The sequence below is a fragment of the Ochlerotatus camptorhynchus genome, unplaced genomic scaffold (assembly GCF_037179485.1).
Source record: "Ochlerotatus camptorhynchus isolate MF236.1 unplaced genomic scaffold, CSIRO-AGI_Acam_v1.1 ptg000550l, whole genome shotgun sequence".
NCBI classification, from domain to species: Eukaryota; Metazoa; Arthropoda; class Insecta; order Diptera; family Culicidae; genus Ochlerotatus; species Ochlerotatus camptorhynchus.
The window spans coordinates 2,477,501-2,504,930 of record NW_027041033.1 but is presented as its reverse complement, the minus strand read 5'-3'; the positions used below and the strand labels follow the sequence as shown (position 1 = coordinate 2,504,930).

The window sequence follows — 27,430 nt, the reverse complement described above, 5'->3', positions numbered from 1 at the left end:
CAGCAGACGGTGGCAGTGGCGGTGGTGGTCAGCTAGGACCCGATGGGAAAAAGTATATAAATAAAACCGATTATCTACCCCAGTGGCTTCTGCTTCCGCCTTTCTGCAGCTCTGTAATAACGCTGGTGGTGGTCGTTTTGTTGGTCAGTCAGTCAGCAGCAGCAGCAGCTAGATGCTTTCAAGCTTCAATCCCCATAGCTCATAGCGGCGGGGCACTGCCATAATGGATGGCTGATGTTGAGCAAGGCATGTGCATAGAAAAACGGAGTTAATCGAAGCAACCCAAGCCAGTGGCTCGGAAAAATGTAAATGTCAAACTTCAAAGGTTCGGGTGGCGAGCTTTCTTTTGTTCGAGTACTCACAGAGATGCTAAATGGAACTTTAACAGTTCATAAAAGTGGGTTGCGTGAAGTTGGATTTTGTTTTTTTTTTAAATTAATAAAACTTTTGCTTCTGGTTTGAAGTTGGGATCAGTATTTGGACAGTATGACCTGACCTGCCTGACATAGACACAGAAATAAAGCTAAACTCAAGGGTTTGCGTGATAATGTTTGCACCATTGAGCAATGTCAAAATTAAAAAAAATCTCAAAAATTTCGTTTTCGAGTTTTTTTTATTTATTCAAAGGGGGATGTTTCTCAGAGTCTTGAACTATGTTAATCATCGATCGAGTTTACACTTGCTGCAATTACGGCCTCCACACGCTTCCGGAATACACGGCAGGTTCTAATAATGTAGTCTGGATCCATTTCTCTCAGAACAGGATTAGCGGATTTTTTTGCTGAAGGAAGTTCAAGATTTTCTTGCACTGTTCGGCTCGTAGTTCCCGGATGCGGTTAGTAATCATGTGAGTTTTTTTTTCGTGCCGGTCTAAAACCTTTCTGACGGTTCACCGGGACACTCCCACGGCGATTGAAATGTCTTTTTACGACATTTGCGCGTGGGACAAATCACGAATACGCTGCCACTTCGTCGTGGTGCAACTGTCAAACTAAGTAAATCATTTTCTTTTATACACAGCCTTCTACGGTATGAGCTTTAGGTTACGTGTATGCAAAGAAAAGCAAGGCATTGTATGCACGGGTAAAACGGAAACTTTATTTGTACGATGATGCAAACATTATCACGCATACGGTATACACTTATTTTGTGTCAATTTTTCTCTCAGTGTGCCTCACGTGTGCCGCATAAATGTTAATAAAATATCGTGTAAATTTACGCCAAATATAGCGTTTATTACGAGTGCACTAGATATCTCAGAATTTTACATACAATGAAAACTAAACTAACTCAGAATGTGAGTCAATTTTACACATTCGTAATCATTTATTAATGTAAATGTTACTCACAAATGTTACATCACTTCACTCGCTGCGTAAAAAAGCCCTGATATCAAGGGGAAGGTCATTCCACACACAAATCATTTTTATCAGTGTGCCGCAAGTGCGCCGGAGGTGTGCCGATTGTGCCGATTGTGCCGATCATAGAGCAAGCTGAAATTTTTTGTAAAATGCGAATATTATGGTATATTTGGCAACCCGGTACTTCTGACAGCTTGAATGTTTTGGCCTGGCTGCTGGGAAAACGAGCTGACCGATACGATGTGAAAAGTCCATCTTATTCCTGACCAGCAAGAAGAAGATCGTGGAGGACGGCGAGGAGGACATTCCGTCGGAGAAGCTGTTGGTTCGGGATAAGAACGTCAAAGACAAGGCACATTTTGAAAAGCTGCTGGAGGTGATTTGAACATTTGAAAGGGTAAAACAAAAATAATCTACAAAATCGAGCAAAGTGCATCCTGTGAATGTTCCTGATCAACCAGCAGTTCATTCCAAAGAATGTTATTGATTTTACAGTCCACCGTGGAATCGCTATCCTACTACAAAGTGTATGGACCGATGTGGAATATCCACAGAACAGTCATGGTTATGCTCCAGATCCCCACACGAAACGCTGTCAAATTGAACTCCAGATAGTGGTCACAAACGGAGAATGTTACTGAAAACGTTTTCAGCAGTTAAACGTCTTTGGCGATGAATTAACCAACAAGTTAGGGCTGACTTCTTCCTCGTTTGGAAACGATCGCGAACTCAAATATTGAAACGAATCCTGGAATATGTGCGTCTTCATGTGGGTTTTCAGGCTATTCGATTTGGTGAACGTTTTCTGGCAGATCTGGCTTGTTATTTTTTGCTGCTTCACGTGATCTCACATATCGTCCTCATTCATAAGGACTTCGATACAGCCGGTATAGATGTTGAACTTCTGATCTGCACAGTAAATTTGGACGTGTTTGATCAGTCCTGTTAGATGATGAAACTACGTTCGATAGACCTTGCAGACGAGTGAATTAGTTTGCATGTGGCTTGTTGGATTATTCGTTCGTTCGATTGGGTCCTAATGTGAATCTAAAGTCGAAAACCTTAAGTATTTTTCACAGTTTTAACACTTGTACGACTTCTGCCCCGAATGAACCAGCATGTCTTCAATAAGGTTTCATACACCAGGATTACATCTGCAACGAAATGACATTAAAAAACATCCACCGAATCAACATAAAAAGACAATTCCTACCTATACGGCTTTTCAGAGCTTTGTGGTGCACTGTTAGCTTTGCAGCTGTCTAGAACTTCTGGTATATAATGCAATCAACCAGTTTTCCATCTCCCTTCGTCCGATGGTTCCGGATCCTTTACCGTTACCGGTAGCTATTCCCACCTGGTACAGCGTTCGATTGTGAAACTCATTTTGAGAATGTCATTGAATATACTTGTAGAAAATGGGCTAAGTGTTATGGAAATGACTTCAAAAATTCTATTTTTATCTCACCTCGTTTGGCCTCGTCTCACCTCAGTCTCACGTAGTTTGCAACGTTAATGTCCCACAAACGGACACTTCTAATTTCCCCCGTACTAGTTCCAAGTATTGATCTCATCACTAGCTTGAGGTTCAATATGCAGAAGAAGTAGACTGTGGTGCTACCGGACGAATGGATTCAGGTTCAACAACTTCCAGCAAGATGTGGATCTCCTAATTATTAAATTGGATCATTAAATGGAACGAGAGTAATAATTTATAAATTTTGCAAACATGTCAAAGGAAAAATCAGCGATATAAACTGAACGAATTCTTCGCCACTATCCGGACTTAGTATACATTTAAAATCAAGCATATCTATTCAAATCGACGTATCTGATTTTGAAAACAATCACTTCAATCGACGATTTGTGGCAACTGCAAGCCACTCACAGAAACGGACAACACCAGATAGTAGGCGAAAGTGAAATAAGTTTTATTCGAAACAAATCATTCTTTGTTTAGTAATATTTTTGAGAGAACATCTTCAATGACAGTTGTCCTGCAGTACTCCCATTTTATTTAATGGACAATTCAATGCATACGAGATTGTGCTGACGGTGTGCCGAAAGTGGGCCGATGAATGTGCCGAAGATGTGCCAGATCTACTTTCGCCACACTGTGCTGAGTGATTTACCCCTTGGACATACCACACAAATCTTATAAAACTGCCGAATCGATCGACATACAAACCATAAAATACCTGTTACGGAGACGATGAAGTCGTTCGGACCTCTTAAAGGCAAACTCGTATGTTTGTTTGTTTAGAGTTAGCTTTTAGCTGTAAATTTATTATATTTTAGTTTCAACGCATGTTTTTAGCACATTTTAGGTTACTTACAATTTTAATCCACTTCGTAAACAATTATTCGTCTGTCGTAACAATAGTTTATGCTTATTCGTTGAGTTCTTGTAAATGATATGTTTCAATTAGTATGTGTTTATTTTAAAGCAAAGTGTACTTACAATTATATTTATAATTAACAAATGTATAGTCCAACGTTTAACAATTACTAATTTTTAAGGTGTTGTATGTTCTGTGTTGATCATGGTAGTAACTTAACAATGATAAAGAAAGTGATAACTGACAACTCAAGCTGACGACTTCTCACTTGAGGTTGTCCGGTGACGTTATCATTTAACCGTTAGTTCTACAGGGTATCGTCAGCGTTTGCTGTTGACGGGGGGTCTGGTACCGTTGCGCACACACTCCACCCCGTATTGCTTGAAGTTCCTTCAGCCATATCAACTTGCTCAAGCACGTCCAGTACCGCCAGCTTGGTCAACGGCCGCTGAAGTATACCCGTCGCAGTCCTCACATTTGCGCTTCGTATGCGTCCATCCTTCCCCGGATACACCTTCTCAACGACTCCTCGCTCCCAGCTATTCATCCTTGCCTCGTTCACGACTACGACCAAGTCTCCGACTTGGATCGGTTTCACTTCCTGGAACCACTTCGACTGTCGTGAGATGACTGGAATATATTCTTTTATCCACCGATTCCAAAAGCGGTCAAGCATGACTTGAACGTGGTTCCAATTAGAACGTATAGCCGATGTAATATCCAACGGAGCGACGGTTGGTTGACATACTCCGTTGGAGCTTAGAAGTAAGAAGTGGTTCGGGGTAAGTGCTTCACTTTCCTTCGAATCCAGCGGAAGGTAGGTAAGAGGACGAGTGTTCACCATCGACTCTGCTTCCGCCAACGCCGTGATGAAGGTTTCTTCGTCCGGATTCCTTGGCATCTCCATGGCGGCCAGACCAGCCTTCACGGAACGCACCAATATTTCCCAGATGCCGCCCATATGCGGAGCATACGGAGGATTCAGCTTCCACTGCGTTGCTGCATTCGTGAACGTTGAGGCCAGTTCATGATTAACTTTCTTGATTTCTTGTTGCAGTTCCTTCCGAGCTCCTAGGAAATTTGTTCCCTGATCCGAATAGATCTCCAGAGGTGCACCACGCCGAGCGATGAATCTTCGCACGGCTAACTTGCATGATTCCGTAGACAAAGTGAACGCAACCTCCAAATGAACTGCCCGCGTTGTGAGGCAGGTGAATAATGCCACCCAGCGTTTCACGGTACCACGCCCAAATCTGACAGTAATTGGTCCAAAATAGTCCAAACCAGTAAAGGTGAACGGCCTGACGTATGGAGTTAGACGCGCTTCCGGAAGTTGGCTCATACGGGGAGGCTTTGGAATCGTCTTGCGCATTTTGCACCTGCAACACTCCTTTACCACCTTTCCTACCGCAGCTCTGAGCTCGGACACATGGAACTGTTGCCTGATCTCGTTTACGATCGTCTCTTTATTTGCATGCCCGAATTTTCGATGAAAGCTGTCGATGATCAATGCCGTCACGTAATGGGTTTTGGGTAAAATCGCAGGATACTTTGCTTCAAAGGTCAGCCAGGAAGCAGCACCGATCCTCCCATCCTTTCGGATTACGCCATCAGCTCCGATGAATGGACACAACTTGTAGATCCTGCTACTCTTCGCCACTGCCTTACGTTGGATTAGTGGGACTTTATTGTTGGATTCCAAAGAAGCATACTCATCAGCGAATACTTCACGTTGAATCATTCTCAGCACCGTATGTTCAGCTTCCCGGAGCTCTTCGCTGCTCAGAATCTCAGGATTCGGAAGTGGCAGCTTGTTCTTCTTCCTCAAGCAGATGTCTCGGAATCGCCGCACGTACCCTACAGTCCTAAGCAATCTTTCCCATTTCGAGAATCGGTCAAACCCAATTGTTTCACCTGCTACTGCTGTGCGATGGATGTTGACTGCCCGTATCTCCTCAGAAGTTGTACATTCCATTTCCTGTTCTGGCCACTCTAGCTCATCCTTGTAAAGGAATTCCGGGCCTCTGAGCCACCTACTATTTACGGTAGCATTCGGGCCGTTTCCCCACTTCGTGGCTTCGTCCGACACGTTCCACCTCGTAGGCACCTTTCTCCATTCGGATACGTCAGTAATTTCCAGAATGTCACCGACCCTGAAGGCTACAAATTGATGAAACTTCCGTTGATCAGATCGAAGCCAAGCCAGGACAGTGTTCGAATCGCTCCAGAATATCTTCCTGTTGATTGGAATGGTGTGACTGGCAATGATGGTTTTCATCAGCCTTGCACCGATGACAGCAGCTTGCAGCTCTAGTCTCGGTACAGAGAGTTGTTTGAGTGGTGCAACCTTGGTTTTGGACGCTACCAGACAGCAGCGGATAGTTCCACGATCTACGATCCGGAAGTAGGCAGCTGCCGCATAGGCAGATAGACTTGCATCCACAAAAACGTGTAGGTCCAGAATCTCGAAGGCTTTTGGACCATATCCCGGGAAATAGCAGCGTTCTATTCGCACATGCCTCAGATCTTGGAGTGCTAGAACACACCGTTGCCACAATGGGAAGATTTCCCCTGGAATTTGTTCATCCCATCCTATACCCGATCTCCACACATCTTGCACCAACACTTTGCCGTGGATCACGAAGTTTGCCACCAGCCCAAGTGGGTCGAATACGCTCATGACTAGGCTGAGAAGTTCCCTTTTGGTAGGATAGGATATTCCATTCAACAACTTCTCGAGGTCGCTTCGAAAGTGTATCGCAAAGGAAAATAAGTCTTCTTGGGGTAACCAGATCATGCCCAAAACTCGTTCTGAGCCGCTACCTTTCCCCACCACAAAGTTCTTCGTCGATTCGGTTGGTTCTTCACCAATCTTCTTGAGTACTTCTGCAGAACTAGACAGCCAATGTCGAAATTCGAATCCTCCGCGTTCATGTACAGTTTTTACCTCCTTTGCCAGTTGTACTGCTTCTTCTATTGTGTCAACGCTATCCAAATAGTCGTCGACATAATGGTTTTCCACTACTGCGGCTGCAGCCCTGGGAAACTCCGACGACTGCTCACTAGCGTTTAAATTCTTCACGAACTGGGCAGAACATGTTGAACAGGTTGAGCCAAATATAGCCACATCCATCACGAAGACTTGCACCGGTTCCAAGGGGTGGTTTCGCCAGAGAAACCGCAGTGCTTGGCGATCTTCGGGCCTAATGAACACCTGGTGGAACATCTCCTTTATGTCAGCGTTGATGGCTACCTCCTTTTGTCGAAATCGGCACAAAACGGTTGGAAGCGACTGAAGCAGATCCGGACCTTTAAGAAGAACGGAATTCAGGGAAACACCGTTCACCGTTGCTGCGGCGTCCCACACTACACGAACCTTCTCTGGCTTTTTGGGATTCGTCACTACTCCCAGTGGCAGATACCAAACCTGGCTTGGATCGGTCTTCTTTAGCTCCTGTTCTGTGGCTCTATGAGCGTAGCCTTTGGCTATGTAATCAGCCATCTGGTCCCGCACCTTCTCGTACAGATTTGGATCCTTCGATAGCCGCTTTTCCAGGCACTGCAACCTTCTTTCCGCCATAGGCCTGCTGTCAGGAAATTTCACCTTGTTCTGCCTCCACAACAGGCCTGTTTGGAACTTTCCTGAATTTGTACGCACTGTAGTGGCTTCCATCAACTCACGAGCTCGTTTTTCACTGGTTGACTCGACAATTTGGTTTGCACCAACGCCTGCACCTTCAAAGGTGAAGAAGCTTTTCACCATCTCGTGAAGCTCGTCATTCGTTGGACGATTGCAGACGTGCATAACTCGGTGGGATAAAGTAACATTCCCATCTCCTGATCTCCCATACAGCGTCCAGCCTAGACGAGTCTTCGCCGCGACCGGTGCATCCGCTTTAGCTTCCCTAAGTTTGAGAGGCGTCTTCAGTTTGGTGTTATCCAGACCGATCAGTAACCCTGGTACAGCATCATCGTAACTTGTAACAGGAAGCTCTTTCAAATGAGGAAATTTGGCCTGCAGTTCATTGAAGTCAACGGTTTGATGAGGTAAGTCCAAGCTGGATACTGTGTGTACCCCAGTCAATGAGAAGCGCTTGTTAGAGTTGCTTCCGGAAATCTCCACTTGCACTCGTCGGGAATCTTCCTCGGTACGCTTTACACCGTTGGTCCACTGCATGCACAGCGGAAACACCGGTCCCGTGACACCAAGCTCCTTAGCTATAGAATTCTCCAGCAACGTTGAATCTGATCCCCCATCGAGAAAGGCGAACGTGTTAACTGTTTTTCCGTTAGCGTGAAGTGAAACCGGAATGATGCGGAACAGTATCCTCTGATGTTGATGTTGATGAACCGTCACTACGCCTTTGCTTGTTGTTGTAGCTGACCTTCTGAAATTTTCTCCATCTAGTGGATTTCCCGGATGTAGGAACCTGTGATGATGTTCTTGGCAACCGTCAGTTCCGCATACTGGAGCCTTGCACGGCCATTTACCGTGCGGATATAAGCACCGTTTGCATAAATGTGCTTCCTGAACTGCCTTCCAACGATCATCGAGTTTCTTCGCCTTGAAGGTGGGACATTCCTTAGGTTTATGTCCAGGGGTTTGACATACTGCACACGGCCGTACGTTAGAAAACGTTGGTGCTTGAGATTCACCCAGTTTGTCATCGTTGTTGTTGTTTTTCTCAGAGCTTTCTGGGTTGGTCTCGGAGCGAACCGAATTCACAAACGCCTTTCCTTTCTGTCGATCTGGTTTCGTGCATTCCGAAAATCCACTGCTCACACTGCTAGCGGCGTTGATGATGGTGTTCATGTAGTCAGCAAAGGCGCGTAAATCCTCTACCAATACAGATTGCTTGTGCATTGCCCATCCCAATTTGATATTGGCTGGCAACTTCTCCACAAGCTCTTGGAGAAGTATAGGATTAGCCAAATGCATCTCTTGTCCAGCTGACACCAAATGAGCACAAAGGTTGCGAACTACCAATCCGAAATTTACTAGAGTCTCTAGCTTTTCCGGTTTCGGTGTAGGAGTGCTGCGAACTTCATTGAGCAGCATACCAATGATAGCATCTGGTCGGCCATACAACATACGAAGGGTTGATACAATCTCGCCAACGTTCGATGGATGTAACAAAAAACTGCTAACCGCTTTTCTTGCATCGCCTTTCAGACAGCGCTGCAGTCTCAAAAGATTTTCGGCATCCGTGTATCCACACATTTGCGTCGAGGTTTCGAAATTACTCCAGAATAATGGCCACTCCACAGGGCTTCCCTCAAACGATGGAAGATCCTTCGGAACCACATGACGTGCAGCTAATTGGTGGGCGTCTGGTCCTCTGAATGTATCTTGAGGAGGTGGATGATCCGTGTTAGGGAGGTTAGTTACTCTGGAATTGTTCACCGCCATACGAGTACCCGTTGGAACTTGTTGCGAATAAGACATGGCAGGCTGATTAAATTCGTGACCCATGTACCCAGAATTTCTATTCTGTCCCCAATTCCCATCCGAATATGACACAGGTAAAGGATTTGAATAATTGGCTTGCTGTGTCACAGACGATGGCGGTATATAATGGTTAACGGAGACCCAAGGATTTTGAACAAAATTTTGATTTGCTTCTCGCAGGTCATGCACGTAACATCGATTACTCACCGCCGTCGTTGGGGGAGTATACTGACCCACTACAGGATTGACCGCCACGTTTTGGCCGTTGTACATACCCTGGTAAATCATCGAGGCTGATGGTTGCATACCCGAGATGATCGGCTGCGTCATATTAACCACACGTCTTGCTCCTAGATGCTCCTCAAGCGGTATGCTTCTTGGCGTTGAATGGTAAGATGGTGGTGGTATAAAATACGAAGGCTGCTGCCAAACGGACTGAGCTGCACCTGACTGCGCATACACCGGTACTGAAGATGATGATACCATGGGCATATGTGATGGTATTGGCCAAGCTGACGATGACGATACCTGCGATTGTAGTGGTTGGTACGAGGTAGACGATAGCGTAGCAGGATACTGCGTATACAATGGATAAGAGGCCATCGGTGGCAGTGAAGGCAACGGGTACGAAACAGATGCCGTCGTTGTTGGTGAAATCACGAACATATTACTGACATTCGTCGTGGACGGCAGATTCACGTTCTGCGACGCACTCACCAACGGGGTTGTTATTGGTCTGCCTTGGTACCACTGTATCACTGTTGTTGATATTGGTGGAGCTGGCACCGGTTGCTGAACGGACAATGGCGGCTGGACCATCGGTTGTTGTACTGTTGGTATGGGTGGTGTTGTCGACACGGAAGATGTCAACGGTGCTATTGAAGAACTGCCCGTCACGAACGAAGGAATCTCACTGACCCTTATTGCGGATACTATTGTTGATTGCGCTACACTTGCTCCAGCCACTGCGGTAGCCACCGTCGAGGTAATCTGGACTGAGCTTACTGTAGTTTCCGTTGGTAACGTGAGCCCAGTGGGAATACACCCAGTATTGGCGCTCAGGGTCACTGCCGGGAACCGATTAATCCAATCCTCTACCTTGCGCGTACCTTGGTGGCAATCTCTGCGGCTGCGAACACTTATCGCATCTCCATCATCATCTAGCTGAGCGTGGAGGAGATTGTACTTCCTCTTGATGTACTCCTTTTCCAAAGCGAACATAGCCACAATCGCTTTTTCCCTCCGTTCTCGTTCCAATCGTAACGCCATCTCTTGCATTTCTTGGTCCTGCTTTTCCCGTTCTTCCTGCATTTTTTGCTGTAGCCGTTTCTCCTCTGCCAAGCATTGCATTTCAAGTTGCAACCTCGCTTCTCGAGCGCTGGCGGACATCGACACTACGGTTCCGGCCGAGTTAGGGAGAGCGCATGCCGTGCACATAAAGCTTCGGTTCTCATCTTCAATACTGTCGTTGACACCGGCACACATGAAATGGTACCAGCGTTCGCATCCGTCACACTGGACCATTTTCCGATCCGCATCATCCGGCTGGTTACATATAACGCAGTGAGGCTGGGATGAGTCAGCATTACTTACTGGCACGGGTCCTGGTACTTGCATGGTTATGTTCTTCGAAACCTTTCGATACACAAATTTAACTTTAGAAATAAAATTCTAAAAGTTTGTTACGGAGACGATGAAGTCGTTCGGACCTCTTAAAGGCAAACTCGTATGTTTGTTTGTTTAGAGTTAGCTTTTAGCTGTACATTTATTATTTTTTAGTTTCAACGCATGTTTTTAGCACATTTTAGGTTACTTACAATTTTAATCCACTTCGTAAACAATTATTCGTCTGTCGTAACAATAGTTTATGCTTATTCGTTGAGTTCTTGTAAATGATATGTTTCAATTAGTATGTGTTTATTTTAAAGCAAAGTGTACTTACAATTATATTTATAATTAACAAATGTATAGTCCAACGTTTAACAATTACTAATTTTTAAGGTGTTGTATGTTCTGTGTTGATCATGGTAGTAACTTAACAATGATAAAGAAAGTGATAACTGACAACTCAAGCTGACGACTTCTCACTTGAGGTTGTCCGGTGACGTTATCATTTAACCGTTAGTTCTACAGGGTATCGTCAGCGTTTGCTGTTGACGGGGGGTCTGGTACCGTTGCGCACAATACCATTGATGATTATTATCAGTTATTAGTTAGCGGCGCCGGTGGTGTAGTGGTAAGCGTGATTGCTTCTCACCCCAGCAGGCCTGGGTTCAATTCCAGTCGGCGCCGCCGGCATGTTCTGATGCATAACATCTCTGATCACGCCTTCCTTCGGAAGGGAAGTAAAGCCGTTGGTCCCCGGTTCATGAGTTGATGGGTCGACAGGTAGGGTCCAGGCGTGGGAGCTGCCTCCCTGGCGTCGGTAGCATTGGTGCTCAGCACGGAAAACAAGATCGACGGAAAATAAATCAAGGAAAAAAAATCAGTTATTTGCATTTAAACTCTGACCAACTGTTGTTGCATTTCCCTGGATTGGCACTCTGCCCGTCAATGTTTCGACGAAATTGGCCATGGTCAACTGTCACACACAAGCAGCACGAAGCAACCACGCAACCGAGGCAGCAAATTCATTGTCGTTGAATGTTTACGTTCGAAAATTTATATACCTATTTCGATGTTAAAATCACCACGATTGTAGTGATTACACTAATAAATCACCAGAGACTCCATATTTCTGGTCTTAGAACGAGAGAGGCAACAGTAGGTACCTGAATAATTTGTTTTCAGCAGCAATTTCCTGATGATGAGAAACCTCCATCTATCGTCAACGTCTTCATTTTGTCTTTCGTCTGATCGAATACTTCAGCTACCAAATTTACCAGTCAACAGGATTCGGAAGGATGAACTTGAAGTAAACTGGACTGCTGGCGATATCACGGTTTTTCTATTTGTTTTTCCCGGGCCAACCGGAGTGGTCTTGAAACACTAAATAGAGTAAAGTAGAAGAAGACTGCTGGCCAGAATAGGCTCCTTAATTTCACTAGGTTTAACAAGGACCAAGGCATCAAGTTTTCTAGACGATTTATTTTCGAAGTCTTACGGTTGGAGTCTTATACGTAACCTTCAGCTCTTGTAAACGCACGCTTTCCAATTCTATAGTTTGAATGATAAATAAACTCGTTTGTGGAAGCATCAGTCGGTACGACGAAAGGATTACCGGTAAGATAAAACGTGAAGCGTTAAATGCCACACACAACTGCCAATACTTCTCTGTGAGACTGTGGGTAATTCTGCTCAGTGGTTGTGAGTGCTTTTGAAGCACAGGCAATTATCCTAGGGGTACCATTTGAGTTGTACTGGGCCAATACTGCCCCTAAACCTACTGCTGACGCGTCAACAAACAGTTCGGTTTTGTCGGTGTTGCTGAAGTACCCTAACGTCTTTATCGCTTCTAACATATCGATATGTAAAGAAGCGAATTCAGCTTCCTCAGTGTCGGTCCAGTAAAACTTCGCAGCGGTTGCTAAAATCCTCAGGTGTTCCGTCTTCGTTGCACGATGGACAAGAAACTTATCAACGAAAGTGATTAACCCAAGGAAGCTTTTAACCTCTGCACACGATGTAGGTCGTCTTAAATTTTTGATTGCACTCAGTTTCTCCTTCTCAATCCACCAACCAGCTGCATTGAGTTCGAATCCCAGGAACTTGACTGTTTGGCTACTAAAAACGCACTTAGATGAGTTGATCTTCACATTATGATCCTTGAGCCTGGTTTGCACTTCTTGGAGATTCCTATCGTGTTCTTCCTTCGTTCTTACAGGAATCAGGATATCATCGAGGTAGTTACATACGCCTTCACATCCTGCTAGAATCGTTAGTTCCATTACCTCCTGGAAGATATCGTGCGAATTGCATAAGCCGAACGGGAGTCGTGCATAACGGAACTTACCAAATTCCATCATAAAGTTTGTCAAATGCCGTGAATCTTCGTGTAGCTCAATGTGGAAAAATGCACTAGTTAAGTCTATGGTAGAAAACAATTTAGCACCCTCTAGTTTTGCAAGGATTCTTTCTAGGCTAGGCATCGCATACGGACTACGAAGAATATATCGGTTTGGGCCTCTGAGATCGATGACCAACCGAAAGTCGTTAGGTCCTTTTGGTACGACGAGCATCGACGAACAAAACGAGGTGTCCATGGAATCCGTTACGCGTTGAATGATACCTGCCGATGTAAGCTCATCAAGTCGCTGACTAACAACATGTTTCATAGCAACTGGAACATTCGTAAAAATGTTACGGCATGGGGGTTTTGAAGAATCATAGCTTATCTTGATTGCTGGTATGTCGAATTTCGGGAAAGATTCTTCGGAAGTAACGAATGCAATATTCTGACATCTATTGCCGATATCCGTAGAAACACTATTTAAGGGAACTTTTAATCCGAGGAGTAAGACGCTATATCGGATCGCTGTAGCCCTGCTAAGCAGTGAACGCAGCTCTCTGACCACTTAAAATTTTTCGAGCAAAACAGGGCGATCATCCGAGATGTGCAGATATGCTTCAAAGTTGCAGAGTACTTGTATGCCATCCGATGAAGCGTATGCTTTCAATGGTCGATCAGTTCTTTGTTGAATGTTGTATAACCCTTGACTGTACTGGTAATTTGCGATTAATAGTTCAAATACAGACTCCGTCACTGTGACCTGGGCTCCTGAATCAATCAGTAACTCGCATGTCATTCCTGCTACTCTGGCCTTTATAATACCGTAAATCTCTTCACCCGGCACAGTCAAAGTAGTTTCTGAACTTACATTTAGCGACATGGGAACCTATCAAAAATAAAATAATTAATCCAACGCTCAAAATATCACCTGAATGGGCTGAACTACGGCTAGGGATTGCCACGATATAATCCACTTACGGGTCTCTCGTTGTTGTCCTCGTGTTGTGCTTCTGGGAATCGAAATGACGGCTAGTTCTCGGTGCCAATGGTAACTTGCAGGCTCTTAGAAGATGACCCTTACCGCCACAGTTGTGGCAAGTCAATTGGATTGCGAAGCATCTTTCTGCGGAATGATAAACGCTGTTGCACCGTGAACAACGTTCCGGAATCTGAGAATTCGAACCTCGCCAGGAGATACCACCTCGGAAGGTTCCTCGTCCTCGTCCACCTCGAAAGTTGGTCCTTTGATTCGGAGCTTTACCATAGCCTGGAGATGGGTGACTAGTACCATAGTCTTATGGTCCAACAATAGCCCGAACAGCATTGACTGATGCTACTGATGCAGCTGTAACAGCTTGCTTTTTGGAAACATACTCTTCGTTTAGACGTATCGTTTCTATTTCGCGAACTTTGTCTACCAGGTCTGCTAGAGATGCTTTACGACTCATCATTTTCAGCGCTGCTATTCTCACTTCCTTGTGTTTCGCTTGCTCGGCCACAGTGCTCAATATCTCCTCCAACTGTTTCGCTTCCGTGTACTCACACTGGCTTGCCGCTAATCCTACTCTTCTAATGAATACCAGGTCCGGCTCATTCGACTTCTGTGACATGAGAGCGAGCTTCCTGCGCTGAAGCATCACATCCGAAGTAGAAGCAAAGTACGTTTTTAGGCGGAACTGTGCATTTGAAAACGGGTGTGTTTCTTGGCTCGGGGCTTCGCCTGATGACTCGGTTGCTTTGTACACTTCCAGAAGTTTATGTCCGGCTTAAACCTTGAATACGATGTACTGAGTTGCCTCGTCATTGATACCTGCCAGTATCATCGTATTTGTTAACAGATCCATCCATGAGTTAAAGTCCAGTCTGGAGATGTCCTCGCCTTTCAGCACTTGGCTTGCACTCTGGTTTCGAATTAATACTTACTTACCACGCCATTGTCGTGACGCTTGGAGGCCATTTCTACTTCCGCGAAATAACTGTTCGCTCAAGAAATCGTATACAGAATGACTCGTACAACGAGCTGTCGATCAAGACCAGGCTTTGAAAATCCAGAAACTCTCTTACTCATTTTTCTCTCATTCTCTCTCGTTATACCTACAATATTATCCGGCTCTCGGAGTTGTTCTTACTCTCGCGGTGATATTTTTTTTTCTCTCGTTCGTAACCTGCTTTGTAACCACTTCGGCAATCATTTATTAACTTGTGGTCTCCGGTAGCCATTGCGTTTGCATTTCACTAGACAACATTCCGTTTTATTAACACTGTTACCTGAAGTGATCAAGAATTGGGTTGTTTTCAAAACCAATAAAGCAAGTTAGTAGGTAAGGGTGGTATATATTCTGACCATGTTCACTATAAATGTAACCCACAGGTGGTTTTCTAAACCATTTCGAGAAGGGAATTAATACATGTTAACCTCAGTTTAACAATGCTCATTATATATCCCACAATGTAGTCCAACGCTCACTTTTAAAAAATTAGACGACCCTATTTTCAATCTTTTTACATTACAAATAATCTACAGACCTAAGAAATTACAGCGGTTTCACAATTTTGTGAAATTCATCAAGAAAAAGCTAAGCTATTTCATTGCAAACTTGCCGCTACGCAGTTTTCTGGGCCTTCGTAGTCGGCTTAAAGTGTTTCAAAAGTTGTACTCGAAAAAAAAAATCAAAACTTTCTTTTGTGTATAAATTTGTATTGCATGGGTAAAAATTAATGCAATTTTGAGTAAAACTAGTTTAGAGTGTAATGTTTACATGTGCAAAATCTCGTCACAATCTGTCAAGTGGTTATCGAGATCGCTTTCAAGCAAAAAAAATCTTCCACAAAAAATTATGGGAGCGGTCGTGGAAAATCCAGGCCAGTCCCACAGGTGGATCGCGAAACAGTTTTGAATCGCCAATTCGACCGTGTCCCATTTGGAAAAATTGTTCAAGGACGACCCAGCGGAAGAAAAGCGAAGACGGCCGACCCCGTGAACGGCAAGAAGGTGAGGGATTACTTCAAGCGCAATCCAAACCTTTCGATTCGGGACGTGGCCAAGAAGGTCAATTCTTCCGTCTGGTTCGTCCAGCAGACAATGAAGCGGGTCGGAATTCGTGTATTCAAGGTATGAAAGGCACCTAACCGAACCGATAAACAGAATACGGTGGCCAAATCCCGCGCCAGGAAGCTGTATCGCGAGTGGTTGGTGCAGCCGAAATGCATCGTAATGGACGACGAGACATACCTTAAAGCGGACGCCAAGCAGATCCCCGGCCTGGAGTTTTTCGTCGGCAAGTCCCGCCTGGATGTTCCGCAGAATTTTCGGAAGAAGAAGGTCGACAAATTTGCCAAGAAGTACTTAGTGTGGCAGGCGATCTGTGGGTGCGGCAAATTCAGCAAGCCGTACATCACGAACGACACCATCAACGGCCAAATATATTTAGAAGAATGCCTCCAGAAGCGGCTGCTGTAATTCCTCCGGTCATACGAAGGTGAAACTCTGTTTTGGCATTGTGCCATTACGTGAAACCGGTGATGGAGTGTTACGAAGCCAACGATGTTGTATTTGTGCCACCAAACTCGCCAGAACTTCGCCCAATAGCAAAATTCTGGGCGATTATGAAGGGCAAGCTCCGAAAAACAGGGAAGGTCTTAAAAAACGACAAGGATTTGAAGAAAGGGTGGATGAAAGTGTGTAAGAAAGATGGCGCAAGTGTTGCACAGGATTTGATGGGTAGCGTTAAGTCCAAGGTGCGGGCATTTAGCCTAGGTTGAATAAACCAATTTTGCAGAAACATAGCTAATATGTGTTTATTTATTCCCTGAGAGTGTGCTTAAAACCGTTAAAAGCTAGAACAAATAACAATCTGGACTGGAGGCATAATGAGTTTTGCTTAAACTTGATAGCTTACTATAATATTCTTGTTAAAAATAATTTTTGGGCAAGAGAAAAACAATCTAACAAGGACTAGAAATGTGAGTGAACACATGAACACATGAACACAAACACTGACTGAAATCAAATAAATTAAAGCTTTAAAGCTAACGTATGCACATGTAAACAAACGCGTTGTTCTGAACCAGACCGAAATTCCGTTGGTTTATCAACAGAACTGATATTACTTGTTATTGGTGTCACATTGCGGAATTCGAATTCCGCAGCGTTTCGAATTCCGCAGCAATGTGATCGCATATCTCTTCCACTGAGGCTTGCTAACTTTAACCTCAATTACACTCCAGTTGACGATAACGAATAAACGACTTCAATCAAATGTTTAAATGTTGCGAATTGGTTCACAATCGTCCTACGATTAATGTTGTCATGTGAAATTGATCTCAATTTGCATTACAAATTCTTTCAAAACCAGATGAAGTTGATAAGGATATTCATAAAGCAGTTCTAAATTTATCACAGCCTGCTACGTTCGCAAACAAACTGTCAAACCATTCCCAACCCATGTTACTCATTGACCAAAGTTTGCCATTCCTGCTTCTCGAGCAAGGCAAGCCGTATGTACGCCAGACCTGTCATGCCGACGAAAAATGAGCCAGCATTCATAATTTTCCCAGAAGATCCACATCTTAGCAGACTACCTTTCCGCCTCCGCTAGACCGGTCTGGTCTGGTCTGGTCCCAGAAGGCAGACCACAAGGTGTGTTTGTGTGTGTGTGGTCTTTTGGCCAACTGTCGTCATTCGGCGCTTTTTTTTTGTGTTGTTGGCACCGGCGAAGCGACACAAACAAATATCTTCCGCCTGCTGCCCTAGGACGACGCTGGTGGTTGCAAACGAGCGTGGCCAACTATGATGAAGTCGACCGTAATAGCCAATATGTATGTTATTATTATTGGTTTGTTCTCACCGACCAGGGCAGTAACATTTCCGAACGAGGGTTCAGTGCAATCTGTTTTCCGTTCCGTTCCGAGTTAATAAAGCTTGTGCCACCACGCTACCGATTTGGCGGAGGGCTGGCCGGAGAAGAACATGGCGAGGAAGTTTCCAGAAATTTCATGGCTTGCTAGATTGCGTTGATCAATTTCGGTTCGGTTGATCCGACTGAGGTCAAGGTCGGTGTGCTATCGTTTCCAATGAGACTCCTCTGCTGTCCATCTAAATTCAATCAGCAGTGTTGTTCCAAACAGCGCGCCCCTGCCTCCCCGGGTGCTTCGTGCCGTGTCCCGTCGGAATGGCAAACTTGCAAATTAGATCTTGATTTGAATATTTCCCGGACCGGCTTCGCGACGAAGTTGTCGAGTGCCAACGGCCGCCTTGACGGTGACGCACATCGTAAAATGATGGGAATATAAAAATGAACGCGAAAACTGCTGGAGATATTGGATTTTTTTTGAGTGGGACAGAAAATGACCGGACAGGAAAAACTGCTAACAAGGATGGCAATCGTCTTCATAGAGAAGAATGCTCCTGCCCTAATGGATTCCAATGATGAGAAGGCTCGCAAATGAGCCACCTCTCGGACAGCGAAAGTTGCCAATCGAGAAGTCAACGACGCCTGAAAGTATGCTTGTTGGCAGTTTCAAGTGAGAGGTTAAGACCCCTCCAGGCCTACTGTGATCGATGGTGTCCAGCTTCGGTGACAAATGAGCGGTATTACTACTAGCGGGATAAGGGATGAGCCAATAGAGCATTGGCAATGTTGCTAGAAACCGCCTAAGCGTAGGTTGCCAAGGCATTTTTTTTTATCCGCTTCTCTCTTATAGTAGACCTTCTCCAGGTGTGACTCGCCGTGGAAGCAACTTCTCCGAAGGATAACCATAAACTCGTACGGAAAAAGCTGAGCTTCCAGAGAATTCCCCCGGCACCCATCGATCTGCACCAAACTGAAGGCAAAGGTGCAAAAATCATCGTTTTTCTCGATTAGTTGCTTGTGGTGGTGGGAGAAATCGATCTACTGCTCTGGGGGAGTCGGCGCTCGTAAATATTTCGTTTAAGATGACAGGTGGGCTCAATAACAAACACGGCCATCGGCGACCGTCGTCGTCGTCACCGTCACCGCTGCCGCCTGCTGAGATGGAAGGAAAACAAATTTCCACCGGGCTTATTTCGAGCTTTGGAGCGGAACTTTTCGAATATTACTTTCTATTTACTTTCTTACCCAATACAAACGTGGGAAATCCTTTCGGTTTAACGTCTTTAAGAGAAACCGAGTGCCAAGTGAAGTGAAATCGATTGTGAAAATATGATAAATTTGCTGTCAACGGCGGGAAGATTCATCATTAATTATTAGCGACCATCGTTGTCCGTCGTCCGTCGTCGTCAGCCGAAAATAAACCCAGGACCACGACGCCCGGACCCACCTCGGTAAACACTGACTCGACTAGCATGGGAGTACGTTTGAAAAATTATGATCTCTTTCGAATCAAACGAAAATTCGAAATGGTGAATAATGATGTTTACAATTTGACATCCAGCTTTCTGAGGAACAGTTGCGCTGGCTGGTGGGGGTGATACCCGGTGGTTAAAGCCGAGGGAGGCGACACATCTAAATCTCAATCCTAAAATGATCGAAAATCTCACGCAATCGAAACACTCTACAATTTTTTTTTGTTTTACGCATCGACATCTATCTACTATAGTTAAAAGGCATTCCTATCTTATTCACCTCTTATTGACCAAGAACTGACATCGCTGTGGGCTTCAGTAACAGCTCATTGTTTGTAGACCAACGAGAGATTCTAGCTTGAATTCCAAAAATGGGGTGATTCAAACTTCTAATAAGGAAAAAAGATCTGTCAAAACGAGTTTGAAAGCGATTTGCTATGTATTTTGCTCGCATTTTCATTAGCATGCTCTCACATATCTAACCAATACAATTTCAACAATTTCATGTGTGTGAAATGATGCAAAGCAATGGTATTTGAGATGCGGAATTTGGTGAGATCTATCTGATTATAAACGATTTATTGCTACCATATTCAGCCAAAAACGCTTTCTAAACGTATCCTATGGCATTACCTTCCCCACTTACAAGCCTTAGTTCTCTCCACTGTACAACATCTGGCTTCAGCTTCTTCTGTACGGAAACCCACTTTTTCTTCATGTCTTCCTCATATTTGACCTCCTTAGGATGCTTCCGTAGTGCCTGCTTCATGATAGCTGTAGTAGGCCTTGCCTGACTGTCATAAGTTAGAGATTGATTCTTTATCCGACCACCTACCAAGATAGACGTTATAAATAGTAGCTCTTAACAACAGCTTGTTTTACTTGTTGGCCTTGGTTACGGATATAACAATTGGCGACGAGGAAAATTTTGGAAGCACCTCGAACCTCGAAGCAAGAAACCTCAAGCAAGAAAATGTCTGACGAGGATCTTCGGAACGCCATCCTGCAGCTAACGAATCTCATCACGAGGCAGCAGCAGCAGATTGAAAACCTGGAAAATCGTGGAAATCCGACTGCTGGCAGTGAGAAAATTATTGAGTCCTTGGTAAGCGGGATCCAGGATTTCCAGTACGATCCGGACGGAGGAGTTTTCTTCGATGGCTGGTATGCGAGGTACGAGGATGTCTTTACAAAGGACGGCCAATCCCTGGATGACGCCGCTCGTGTGAGATTGCTTCTTCGCAAGTTAAGCACGCCTCTGCACGAGAAGTACGTCAACACCATTCTTCCCAAGCATCCCCGGGACTTCACCCTGGACGAAACCGTCACGAAACTGAAGAAACTGATCGGTCGACAGAAGTCGGTTTTTCATTCCCGTTACCAGTGCCTCCAGTATGCAAAAAGTGACGCGGATGACTTCACATCGTATGCTGCCATGGTGAACAAACACTGTGAAGCGTTTCAGCTGTCCAAGCTCACACCGGACCAATTCAAAGCTCTCCGTTTCGTCTGTGGACTCCAATCGCCACGGGATGCGGACATACGAGCTAGGTTGATCTCGAAATTGGAAGCCGACGAAACCGCAGTCAACGAATTGGGAGAAGCCACCAGCAAGGTAACCCTGGAGAACCTCGTGGAAGAATACCATCGCGTGGCCAATCTCAAGCAGGACACATTGATGGTGGAGAACAAAGAAGCACGCAACGTCAACATTGTTTCTCGCAACCAGAATAATCCTGCCTCAAAAAAGAACCAAAAAGTGCCGAAAATGCCATGTTGGAAGTGTGGCGACCAGCACTATGTTCGTGAGTGTCCGTTCGCTTCACACACCTGTTCCAGATGCAAGCAACAAGGACACAAGGAAGGTTATTGCAACAGCAATAAAAATGCGCCGTCGAAACCGTTCAAACAGGCCAAATCCAAAGAGAACGTGAGGCCAGCGGAAGTTCATCCCGGTCGAGCTCAATGGTGTAGCAGTCAAACTTCAACACGACTCGGCGTCCGACATCACCATAATCTCAGAAGAAACATGGATCAGCATCGGACAGCCACCCACTCAACCGACGGAAGAATCTGCAGTTACAGCTTCTGGTGGCAATCTCAACCTTCTCGCTGAGTTCCAGACCGAAATCACCATCAAGAATGTTACCAAGACTGGTCGCATTTTCATCTCAAGCAGCGCTGAACTCAACGTTCTAGGAATCGAGACTATGGATCTGTTCGATTTGTGGTCTGTGCCGATAAGCAGCTTGGTCAACGTCGTACACCAACGTTCTGATCAGTTCACCAATCAACTCAAGCAACAGTTTCCGGAAGTTTTTCGAAGCACGCTGGGTAGATGCACAAAAGCGCAAGTGAAGTTGTACCTCAACCCTGACGCACGTCCTGCATATTGCCCGAAACGACCAGTAGCGTACGCTGCACTCGCCAAGGTGGACGCAGAACTTGAGAGGCTCCAGCAAAACGGTATAATTTCTCCAGTTCAATTCTCGGACTGGGCAGCACCAATAGTCGTCGTACGCAAGTCGGACAATGTATCAGTCCGTGTATGTGGCGATTATTCGACGGGGCTGAACAATGCGCTAGAATGTGACCATCATCCACTGCCTCATCCTGACGACCTCTTTGCGGAACTAGCTGGAGCACGTTACTTCACTCATCTCGATTTGTCTGACGCTTACCTACAGGTCGAGGTCGAGGAGGAATCGCGAAAGCTACTCACGGTCAACACGCATCGTGGACTGTTCCAGTAATACCGACTACCCCCCGGAGTCAAGTCGGCACCCGGCGCTTTCCAGCGCATCATCGATAGCATGGTGGCCGGCATCCTTGGAGTCAAGCCGTATTTGGACGACATCCTCATCGCTGGTCGCACCAAGCAGGAACACGATCGCAGTCTCTACGCTGTTCTCGAGCAGATCCGTGAGTATGGCTTTCACCGACGCCTCGAAAAATGTCGTTTCGCACTCTCCCAGATCAAGTTTCTCGGGCACATCGTGGATAAGGACGGTATTCGGCCTGACCCTTCAAAAACAGAAGCCATTTCCAAGATGCAGTCTCCGAAGGATGTCCAGCAACTCCGTTCCTGCCTCGGTGCTGTCAACTACTATGGTAGATTCGTTAAGCAGATGAAGCAACTCAGGGCTCCTCTGGACAGCCTCCTCAAGAAAGATGCACGCTGGAACTGGACCAAGGATTGCCAGAAGTCTTTCGAGCAGCTCAAGGCCATTCTACTTTCCGACCTGCTGCTTACACACTACGACCCGTCCAAGGAAATCGTTGTTGCAGCAGATGCATCGAAGTACGGCCTTGGCGCTGTCATCATGCATCGATTCCCAACCGGTGAAGTGAAGGCAACTGCGCACGCCTCGCGCTCACTGACCCCAGCAGAGATTAACTACGGACGAGTGGAGAAGGAAGCATTGGCCCTGATATTCGCTGTCACCCGTTTCCACAAAATGCTGTATGGACGACACTTCCTCCTGCAAACCGATCATCAACCGCTACTCAAGGTTTTCGGCTCAAAGAAAGGTATTCCTGTTTACACAGCAAACCGTTTGCAGCGCTGGGCCTTGACACTTCTGCTGTACGATTTCGACATCCAACACGTTTCATCGACGAATTTTGGCTATGTAGATTTTCTATCCCGGCTAATGTCATCGCAGCATAGACCAGATGAGGATTACGTCATAGCCGCCGTGTGCGTCGAATCTGAAGCAAAAGCAATTCTCGACGACACCATCAGCAACCTTCCAGTCACGCACCAGATGATTGTGGCTGACACGCGAAAGGATCCAGTTATTCAGCAAGTGGTGAATTTCCTTAACGAAGGTTGGCCAGCAAATGCGAAGCAAGTTGCTGATCCTGATGTCAAGAAGTTCTTCGCCAGACGAGATGGACTGCAAGTTGTCGACAACTGCGTTATGTTCGGCGATCGAATCGTCGTCCCATCAAAGTTTCGAAAGCGGATCGTTCGTCAACTGCATCGTGGACACCTAGGAATAGACCGAATGAAGTCTCTGGCCCGAAGTTTCATCTACTGGCCTAACGTTGACGACGATGTGGAGCAATTTGTCCGTCAGTGCACTGCATGTGCTGAAGCAGTGAGGTCCCCGACAAAAGCAACATTGGCGTCATGGCCTTTCCCGGACAAGCCATGGCAACGTGTCCATATCGATTTTGCTGGTCCGATCCATGGATACAACTATTTCGTCATGGTAGATGCTTTCTGTAAGTGGCCCGAAATTTTTCGCACTCAATCCATTACCACAACTGCAACCCTGAATATGCTGCGTGAAACGTTTTCTCGTTACGGCAACCCACACACATTGGTCTCAGACAACGGAACGCAATTCACCAGCGAGCAGTTTCAACAGTATTCACCCATCTCCGCACTGCTCCCTACCACCCGCAGTCCAACGGCCAAGCGGAGCGATTCGTTGATTCACTCAAGCGTGGCCTCAAGAAGCTAGCCAAGGGGGAAGGATCACCCACACTGGAGCACCTGCAGACATTCCTTTCGGTGTATCGTTCAATCCCAAACCGAAACACACCGCAGTCGACGTCTCCAGCAGAAGCATTCCTCGGAAGACCAGTGCGCACCACTTTGGACCTACTGAAGAAATCTGTTCCTGTAAATAGCTGAAGCTGTCAAGAACCACAAACAAAACGAACAGTTCAATTGGTGGCATGGAGCAGTCAATCGCGAGTTTGAAGAAGATGACCTGGTCTACGTTGAACAGCATTGCAGAAACGCCAAGTCCTGGATTCCTGGTCGAGTCATCGAACGAAAAGGTTCCGTCAACTATATCGTTGCACTGGACATGAACGGGAGACCGAAGCTGTTGAGGTCGCATGTAAACCAAATGCGCCCTCGTCACACTTCTGATGATCCAGAGCAAGCGACGCAGCAACTACCATGGGAAATCCTGCTTGGTGAAATTCAAGATGAAGCTGTACCGTTGGATCCAGAAGTGCCATTCAATCACGATGTCCCTATTCCTGTTGGTTCCGTATCACTCGAAGCTGATGGTCAAGTGGCAAGTACGTCTGGTGAAAATACTTTTTCGACAATCGATCATGAACCTGCTGCTCAAGATGGAGAACTTCAGTCCGCACAAAAGCCCGTGTCATCTGAAGCAGTTGGAGACTTTATTCGACGTTCTGTACGAGAATCAAGAATTCCAAGATGGCTCTCTTCCTATGACATTTTCTAAAAGGGGGAGATGTAGTAGGCCTAGATGTAGTAGGCCTTGCCTGACTGTCATAAGTTAGAGATTGATTCTTTATCCGACCACCAACCAAGATAGACGTAATAAATAGTAGCTCTTAACAACAGCTTGTTTTACTTGTTGGCCTTGGTTACGGATATAACAATAGCCCAGTATTTTTCGATGGGCCTTAGTTCCGGTGCGTTGGGAGGGGGGTACGAAAGTGACCCCGTTGGCTTCGTACCACTCCAGGACAACATTTTAATAATGGCACGAAGCTAAATCCAGCCAGAAGATGTTAGGGTCCTCGTGTTGCTTCAACAGAGGAAGCAGACGCTTCTGTAGACACTCCTTGAGGTAGATCTCCCCGTTTAAAGTCCCAGTAGTCACTAACGGCGCACTTCGTTGGCCACATGAGCAGATCGCTTGCCAAATCATGTATTTCTTGGCAAACTTTGAAAGTTTCTGCTTCCTTGCTTCCTCCGGAACATCAAACTTGAATAACCGCAGCCCCGCAAGCTGCCGGAAGTCCACCTTGACTCTCTGAACGGAAGACTTGGACAGATTCAATTTTTTGGTTACAGCCCTGACGAAGCATTCGGATTTCGCTAAGCGCTTTCATGACACGCTTGTGATCCTGATCACTAATAGAACTCACTCATCGTTGACTGCACGATTCCGAGTTGTTTTTGGATGCCCCGATGAGAGAGTTGAGGATTTTCTAAGAGAAAATCAATTCGCGACGTTGCTTTTCGGGTGACGTCATTTTTTCAAACTTTCGAGAAACTGATAGCGATAAAAAAACAATACACTCTAAACTACTCCGACCCAAATTTTCAAGAAAAAATACCCGATGGGTAATTTTCTACAGCGTTTTTTTCGTGATGCAATTTGATGTGGGAATTTGAAAAAAAGCTAGCTGCGAATGCGAATGCGAATAGGCACCCCTAAGCTGAAACTTGTTTCAGTTAGCGAATTTTCAGTTCAGTCTCTTTCGCTTAGCAAACGTTTACTGTATATGAACGAAATTGACAGTATACTCATGGGACTAGTTACTTCCTACCTTTCCAAAGCCCTTCTGATCTCCGACATTTATCAGCCACCGCCATCTCCTGCAATCCCATAAACTTTTAACTCCCTCTATCCGTTTTGGATTACCATGTTCCTGCCAAGTTCGGCAAAGTTCCTAATTCCATCTCCAAAAGCTCTCTTAGAACAGTTGCTTCCGCCAAATCCGTCTTCACTGCGCTCCACCCCTTCAGCCTGCAAGGAGCAATTGACGAGGGTATCTAACCTACCCACCAGCCGACTCACTTCTCACAAAAACAAAAGTCAAACAACGAAACGAAGCAAATAAAAATCCACTCGTTTCTTCGAGAGGAGCCCGGCGGCCCGGTGCGTGCATGCGGAAGCTCGTAGATTAAATGAATACAGCCTTCGCTGTTGTTGTGCCCCCAAGCTTATTGGGGAAAAGCGGCTTCCACACGCACCTAACCTCAAACCACACAGCGAGCGTGGTGCGCCTCCGTTTTGATTTGGGTGGCGGCTCACTTTGATGATTGAACGAGCGTTGTCGAACTTTTTCGCTCGTGAGCGCACGTGTGAACGTTTGCAAATTTGGCCTTTCTTGGAAGGGCATCCCCGCCATAGTAGGCCATCGATTTGGCAGAGTCTACTTGCCACTTTAAAGTTGTTTATTGCGCTCGAAATTTACCAACTTGAAAGAAGCAGTTCCCTCGTTGCCGGGGCAATAAATTGATTCAGGCTGTTTCGCAAAAAGTGTGTGAGAGAATGTGGGGCAAGGACCGAAGAACCGGAACAGCGAAAAAGACGAATCGAGCCGGAGTTTATACAAGAACATTAAACAACGAGTAACAGAACGGCAGCAGTGGCAGTGAGTTAGACCATTGGATGGGAGGGAAATCCGCACAGACACAATACCTCTATCAGGCGGAACGAGATTACGTTTTGAAATTGCCGGCCGACCGACCGCAACCGTCTTCCTCGTGCACTGCATATTGGTCTTGCTAGGGAATACACATTTTCATCACGTACATATTTATGGGTCGACCGCCGTACGCATGTGATTTCCGTGAGGCTGAAACCGCAATAGCAGCGCTCGTGGAGAACGGCCAAGGAACAGAACCTGGGAGCCTTTTTACTTCGGGCTGTGTACCGCATACAATGGAAACCAATAAAACCACACACAAAAAAGACGGTGAATCGCTTCTGCCGTCTATACGGTCGGTGTTGTCTTGCGACTACATACCTGCTTGCACAGTGGGATCTTGGAGGCCTCAATAAATAGTTGATTTTGGAAACTATTTTTTGAATTCAGGAACTTGTTATAGAAGCTTACGCTTTCAACGTAGACAAGGGGGTCCCAAATTTGTTCGAGTCGAGTTTGAGTTCGAGTTTGAGTTTGAGTTTGAGTTTGAGTTTGAGTTTGAGTTTGAGTTTGAGTTTGAGTTTGAGTTTGAGTTTGAGTTTGAGTTTGAGTTTGAGTTTGAGTTTGAGTTTGAGTTTGAGTTTGAGTTTGAGTTTGAGTTTGAGTTTGAGTTTGAGTTTGAGTTTGAGTTTGAGTTTGAGTTTGAGTTTGAGTTTGAGTTTGAGTTTGAGTTTGAGTTTGAGTTTGAGTTTGAGTTTGAGCTTAAGTTTAAGTTTGAGTTCGAGTTCGAGTTCGAGTTCGAGTTCGAGTTTGAGTTTGAGTTCGAGTTCGAGTTCGAGTTCGAGTTCGATTTAGACTTCAACTTCGACTTCAACTTCAACTTCGACTTCAACTTCAACTTCAACTTCA

General features: G+C 45.5%; 1 protein-coding gene and 1 pseudogene across 1 annotated transcript in view; both read left to right on the top strand.

The window, feature by feature from the left end:
* The window catches only part of Neto (Neuropilin and tolloid-like), a 316,873-nt gene that overhangs the window by 73,156 nt on the left and 216,287 nt on the right, over positions 1–27,430 (top strand). The window lies entirely within an intron of this gene.
* On the top strand, positions 22,237–24,068 carry LOC135713273 (uncharacterized protein K02A2.6-like; annotated as a pseudogene).